This window comes from Electrophorus electricus, chromosome 5 (genome assembly GCF_041902795.1).
Source record: "Electrophorus electricus isolate QZ-2024a chromosome 5, ASM4190279v1, whole genome shotgun sequence".
Lineage (NCBI taxonomy): Eukaryota > Metazoa > Chordata > Actinopteri > Gymnotiformes > Gymnotidae > Electrophorus > Electrophorus electricus.
Genome location: NC_137501.1, coordinates 31,754,891 through 31,762,165, shown reverse-complemented (window position 1 = coordinate 31,762,165; position 7,275 = coordinate 31,754,891). Strand labels below are relative to the sequence as shown.

Sequence of the window (7,275 nt, the reverse complement as noted above, 5' to 3'; positions counted from 1 at the left end):
ACGTGATTTCTGCACCTGCAGCCTATTCTTACTGAAACGCCCCAGGTGAGCGCGTGGAAGTAGCTAAGTAATCTGACACGTGAGCTGAAAGCTGCTGCCAAATTTGTACTTCACGCTCGCTTAACTCGCCACCAGAAATTTCTTTGCGTGCGCGACGTCGAATTCGCTGTTGAAAGAAACGTGCTGGTAGACTGCCGGAAAAAAAAAAAAATTCTGAACAAGTACAAGCAGTTAAATAAAACTATCACGCGATTTCTAATGTTAATGTTTATGTGTCTAAAAAAAGAACGTGCACGATTTTGCAGACCAGTAAACGCACAGTAAATGTTAAGAAAGATAAAGGCGCACGTGCGCACGGATCAATGATTGATGTGGTTTTGCGGGTTTCTTCCCTCGTGCGCTTTCACTGAGCTCACGGAACCCCACTTCCTCTCACCAAAGCTCGATAGCGAACGGTGACGACCCCGATGCACCGGAGCGCCTGTGGAAGTTTCATGTTTGTTGACAGACAGGTGGAGTCGGAGGAAGGTAGACATTGGACCATTGGCCTTTGTTCTGAGCTAGTAAAGGCACGCTAAGTTAAACTGGCGGCCAGAGAGAAACAGGATGAGCGAATGCCTGTGCAGGAAACGCACGTGCATAAGGAATGGAAAACAAACTAGGTTTTGAAAGCTAGTTGAGGTACGCAGTGACTCAGGGTGCAGCAGGGGAGATACTGTAGGGTTGGATCTCAGCAGTGCAGGGCACACAGATGGAGCTCCCTCTGACAGGTGCAGCAGGTGGAGGTGTCTGGTCTCCCCTGTGCACAGCATGGTATGGACTCTGGTCCAGTTTTCCATGTTTTGGGTTGTGAATTAGTCCACAGTCCTGCTGGCCTGCAGGACACTGAGCACAGACAGAAGAGCGCTCATTCGGCTGTGTGGTTTATCTTCACATGTCCATGGTGGAGGCCACACACACACACACACACACACACACACAAATCTTGCGATAGGGGCATTTGTGTTTCCCTGTGGTGATGGGGGCATTTTTGTGTCTCATTGGTGATAAGGGCATTTGTGGCTCCGACCCCAACGCTTGAGGAATGTTTCCAACAGACCCTGGAACAGCATTCAAGTTCAAGTTTACTTACGTAACCCGTTTCACACTCGACAGCAAGTCAAGGTGATTTACATGGGCTGAAGTCAAAGGAAACAGACAATAGTGTGATTCTAGCAACAGCACAAACACCTCATCACACTCTAAAATCCTTAGGCCTCTGTGTGAGTGTGTGTGTGTGTGTGTGTGTGTGTGTAAAACATCAGAAAAGTGTGTGTATTACATAAGCTTTACATGTGCTTCAGCACAATTCATATACCCATTCAGCCTCTATTCATTAGTCATCAGCGCGGCGTAGAGGAAGACACCAGCGGGACTGAGCTACCCTCCACATCTCTCTCACTGCTGCTGGCTGGGTTGTTTTGGGTATCAACCACTCTCCACCCAGTAGTGACAGCTGTGTCGCCATGGCAATGCATTTGACAGGCCTATCAGCTCAGCAGCTAGCGCTGTGTCATTCCCATGTGGGCGTCACCGCTGTGAGGACAGGCCTGTGTGTGAGGCACAGTGCTTCCACATGGCTCCTGTGTTCACAACATGACCTCAAAAAGGAGACGGACACACTGGCCATGACAGCAGAAGAGCCAAAGTACACACACAGAGAGAGAGAGAGACAGAGAGGAAGGCAGGTATGAGAGAGAGAGAGAGAGAGAGAGAGGGAGAGGCATGTTGTTTAATACATTTATATGCATTAAACATATGGTGGAGTTTGTGTTTGGTCTATGAGGCGTAGTTGTGTTCTTTTTAGTAGTTATTTTAACGTAGACACAATTACCGTCATTAATCTGTCATTACTGCCATTACCGTGGTTACCGGCGCGTCTGCCTTTTAGTAATCTCCCCATTTAACTGATCCGGTTCTTCGTCTGTCTTCCTCTGCAAGGCCGCGACGGTGCATAGCGCTTTGCCTCACACATGTGACGGGTTCACGGACACCTCTTCCCACATCCATCCCGTCCCCAGATCAGGTCTGTGCTCCAGACAACACGCAGGCTACAAAAGAAGGCTGGATTCTTCTCTTTTTCTCTGTTGTTATTCCATCAGTGTGATCACACATTCAGAAACGCTGGCTCTGCAAGTCGGAGATCACAGTTATCTGTCAATGGAGAATGACTTTTTCCTTGCTCCCTGTCAGCTGAGCACGTGAAGAAGGTCCAGACCTGACACTCTCTTAACCTGGATGTGTGCACACGTCACACCCCTCTGAAGGTGAGTGAGTGTATACGCATATCTTCAGAAAAGAATTAAAGGAGGATCCATTTTTTATAGGGTCACTTTTTTCTTCTTTATATCCAGTAGCATGAGCTGATGTAACACCAAGTGTGTGCTCTTATATCGCAACACTTACTGACAGACACGTGAGCTCTTCTCTCTCTGGTCTCCAAGCAGACAGGAACTGTCATGACTGAAAGAAACACTTAAATCAATAGTCACTCGCTTCTGAATTCTTGATTTCTGTGATATAGGGAACCAAGCATCAGAAAGTGCTCAGAGTCAACCCTACACTGCCAGGCATGTGTGAAGGTGTTCATGACCTGACACACACACACACACACACACACACACACACACACCAGACACACCTCAAGTTCAGACCCACGTGTGTAATTGCCCGTTCTTGAAAACACACATACAGAGGAACAGCACCAAAGCCTTGTGTGTATGTTAGTGGGTGTAGTCTGCTGCTTTGTTTTTGTTATCATTTTGTCGTGGGTGAACAGATGGAAAGAACACGGACATCAGTTTTCTTGACGTGTTGAAGTCAGGTTAAAATGTAGTTTTTGACCAGACCAGATATCAGCACGATGCAGTTGTGAAACATGTTTGGTGACTTCCTCAGCTGCACCTCAGCAAGTCCAGCTCTGTTTCATCACACATTCAACAAACTCCCGTTGGTTTCACATTAAAATGTGCTGTCAGATGATGTTGGATCAATACACAGCCTGTTGCTGCTCCAGCCTTTTCTCTTCTGATCCTGACAATTTAATTTAAATGTGATTCACTTACGTTCTCTGCAGAAAGGGTAGCAAAAACCACTCTCTCCAGGGATCCTGGTAAATACGCACACACACACATTCAACACCTGCTGATTCAGGTGGATATTTCACCTCTCAACAAGTTTCAAGGTTCATGTCTGTGGCAGCAGTTGGAGTTGTGATCAGACTATTGTGATCAGACTGTCATCTGTTCAGATTATTCACCAGCATAGTGATTTGTGTGTTTTTTTTAACATTTTACAAGCCTGCAAATTAAAGCACATTGTGGTATGCCAGTGCATGTAATCGTACCCTATTGTGATGCAGGCATTTAACACCATCTTTATTCCAGAGTCAGCGCAAGAATCAGTTTTTCAGTGCAAGAATCTATTTTTGCAAACTTGTTAAAAAACACTTAGCAAGCTGAATTAACAAGTGTGGTGACATTGATGGTTTTAGCAGATCTGCAGGCCTGAGAAGTCCTGAGAAGTCTTGAGAAGTCCTGAGAATCCAGATCCAGTGCCAGGGCAATAACATATCCACTGAGCTCCAGTCCTGAGAGTCCAGAACTGGTGCCAGGGTTTCCTAACCTGCCGTCTCCTGTTCCTTATGAGGAACACTGTGGGAGAGAAAATAGCTTTACCACAAGCAGAGACTTCCAGTATGACTTCCTGTAAGACCTGTGGTGTGATCATAACAACAACAACAAAAAAAAAATGTAAATGTGAAAGTCAAAAAGGCTCACAGTCAAACAAGTGCATATTATAGTTCTCTATTGTGAGGGTGTGACCACAGGCAAGGTTAGGAGGCACATTAAGAGTCAAAAACCACAGTTTTACTGACTAAAAATGTAGGAACTTTGTACAAAGTATTTCTGTTGAAAAATAAAATAGGATCATGATATTTCTCTGGCTCTTGGATTCAGAGATTTCAGAATTCATATTCAGCACTGTGGATCAAACCATTTGACATAAGAGGTGTACATGCAAAGCCCTGCCCTTTCGGATGTGCAACACTAACAGCCCACAGATACAGGTGCAATACTTACTACAGAGTGTAAAATACTGCAAATACTGTCTGTTCTTATAGATTATTGTAGTTCTCTTTTACAGTACTGATTTACCCTCTAGATAAGCACAAATTCCTACATTACCCAGAAATCATAGCAAGGCCGTAAGACATGCCCAGTTAGGCCCTTGCTTCCTTTAAACCAACCGCAGCAGAGATCCTTGGGAACAGATGTAGAGGACAGTATTAATGTGACTGTTCAGATATCAATAAAATCTGCCTCTACCTTAGTAGTGTGCATCATTATATATATACACATTATAAGACACATAGTCTGCAGTGGCAGTGCATGTAAGAATGGTATACTACAGAGATCACACACACACCTGAACCACTGGTCCAAACGACCGTAACCATGACAGCAGAGAGTGCTGAAATGCTGTAGAGGAGTGTAAAGTGTGTACGCTTTAAGAGAGGAAGGGTTACCAACGCACATCAGATCAGCAAGGTGCGTTTTTAATGCTTAGACAAGCTTTTTTGGCAAAAGTTGAAAAGGACTCTCTGTACCAGCACCAAATTAGTCATTCTGGCAGCATGCAGAAAAAGAAAGAAAGCGATTGTGGGGGGACAGATAAAAGTCACTCACATAAAAACGGAAACACATGCCCTCTGTGGAATAAAAGTACCATAACACAGTTTCCAGAAAAGGCCTGGACGATTTGTCATGCGTTGTTTTGCCAATAGCATTGGCAGTAAAGTGTTGTGGAGGTTGTGTCTCGTGGGAATGAAGAGGACAGCCACATTCCTGTGGGACTCACTCAGGAGTTTTAACTGTACGACACACTGAAGGGTGACAGTTCACCCAGTGAACTGTGTGAGACACAGTGATGAACTAACCAGGTCAACCAGCCGACACAATGGTCAAGGTGAACACCACATGAGTATGTGTAGTATGATGGATAGTGTGATGTGTAGTGTACTGTGTGTGGTGTGATGTGTAGTGTGATGTGTAGTGTACTGTGTGTAGTGTGACGTGTAGTGTAATGTGTGTATTGTGCAGTGTGTGGTGTGTAGTGTAATGTGTGTATTGTGCAGTGTGTGGTGTGATGTGTAGTGTACTGTGTGATGTGTAGTGTAGTGTGATGTGTAGTGTAATGTGTGTATTGTGCAGTGTGTGGTGTGATGGGTAGTGTGATGTGTAGTGTGATGTGTGTAGTGTGATGTGTAGTGTAATGTGTGTATTGTGCAGTGTGTGGTGTGATGGGTAGTGTACTGTGTGTAGTGTGATGTGTAGTGAACTGTGTGTAGTGTAATGTGTGTATTGTGCAGTGTGTGGTGTGATGTGTAGTGTGATGTTTGTAGTGTACTGTGTGTAGTGAACTGTGTGTAGTGTGATGTGTAGGTATTGTTATGATTGAAATTTATTTTTCATTTATTTTAGCCAAACAGGTTATCTTCTATGAGGACATGAACTTCTTGGGTCAGTCCTAAGACTGCACAGGTGACTGTTACTACGAGTGGAGGGCAGCGATTGGATGGGGTACGACTGCCCCAACTATACGGGAAACAGCTCCTTCCTGAAGACAGGAAGACAAGAACATGTGGGATAGGGAACATGGGGTAGATGAGTAACTACCTCAGCTCCCTGCGCGACCCCTCGGGTCCGACTATTCCAGCCGACTAACAGAAAGTTCTCACTGTAACTTACAAACCTTCCCACCGAGCGTGAAAATGTTTTTCTCTTCCGAAACAGCACAGAGGATCCTACAGAATGAGGATCTATGACAGGGAGAACATCATGGGTCAGATGATGGAGATGACGGATGACTGCGATCCCTTCACGGATCACTACCGCTGTTCCGGCGGCTGCATGTCCTGCCGGGTGATGGACGAACACTGTCTCGTGTACGAGCATTCCCACTACAGGGGCAGGATGTGGAATTTCAGTCCTGGGGAGAACAGGAACTTCAGGAACTGGGGTGGCATGAATTTCGTGAGAATGAGATGTATCATGGACTCCTGGTATTAAAATTCATGTAAACTAAGTGTATCTGGAGGTAATTTAGGTAAGTGACCGTTGTCAGCCAGAGGAGGATGGCCCCCTTTGAGCCTTGGTTCCTCTCAAGATTTCTTCCTCGTGCTCTAGAGAGTTTTTCCTCACAACTATCACCCTTGGCTTGCTCTCTGGGGGCTGGGTCTTGGATATTTGTAAAACCGCTTTGTGACAACATCTATTGTACAAAGCGCTATAGAAATAAATTTGACTTGTCTTTACTAATTTCAAATAAATATTTAAAAAGAAAACAAAGATGAATCAGTACATTTGTTTCTTTAATTCATAAACGGTAAGTAAAGCAGCATCCGGACTGAATGTGACTTGTGTTTAAAGATGTAACACATGTCGATCACCATGTGCTTTGTTCCTGGGGATTTGACCTCATTCTCCTGTAATCTGGGACTGGAAACAGACTCGTCTGACCTTCCAGGTGCCGTTCATGTCTTTGTCTGTTTTCGTTAATGTTATCAGGTGAGAAGCTCCTGCCTGCAATTCAGTTTTCATGTGGTGGGACTGAGAAACTTGGACTGTCTGCTTTTAAAGATGCATCCCATAACCACCCGAGTGCGCTGCAGTTTTAGCCAATCAATGGAAACATTTTAAAATAGAGAGTTCATGATTTCCTACAGTGAAAGAGTTTTCGATTCTTAATTTTTTATGTTTATTCAGCTTGTTCTAGCAAAATACCACATATTTGGTATGAAGAACTTTGAGCTCACTGATGCCACAGCACTCTACACCTGTTTGGACTGTTGACACTGGTGGACTTTACCAGTTTGACAGGAGTGGTGGGACAGGGCATTCTGCACCTGACCAGTGCTGGACTGAAGAGACATGTGACCTCACTAGTGCTGGACTGAAGAGACATGTGACCTCACCAGTGCTGGACTGAAGCGAAATGTGACCTCCCCAGTGCTGGACTGAAGCGACATTTGACCTCACCAATGCTCGACTAAAGAGACATTTGGCCTCACCAGTGCTGGACTGAAGAGACATGTGACCTCGCCAGTGCTGGAATAAAGAAATATGTCACCTTACCAGTGCTGGAGTAAAGAGACTTGTGACCTCACAGGTGCAGGACTGAAGTGACATGTGACCTCACGAGGGCTGGACGGAAGTGAGATGTGACCTCACTAGT

General features: G+C 45.0%; 1 pseudogene; it reads left to right on the top strand.

Moving 5' to 3' along the window:
• Positions 1 to 4,998: 4,998 nt before the first annotated feature.
• On the top strand, positions 4,999 to 6,236 carry LOC113567628 (gamma-crystallin M2-like; annotated as a pseudogene).
• Positions 6,237 to 7,275: the final 1,039 nt, after the last annotated feature.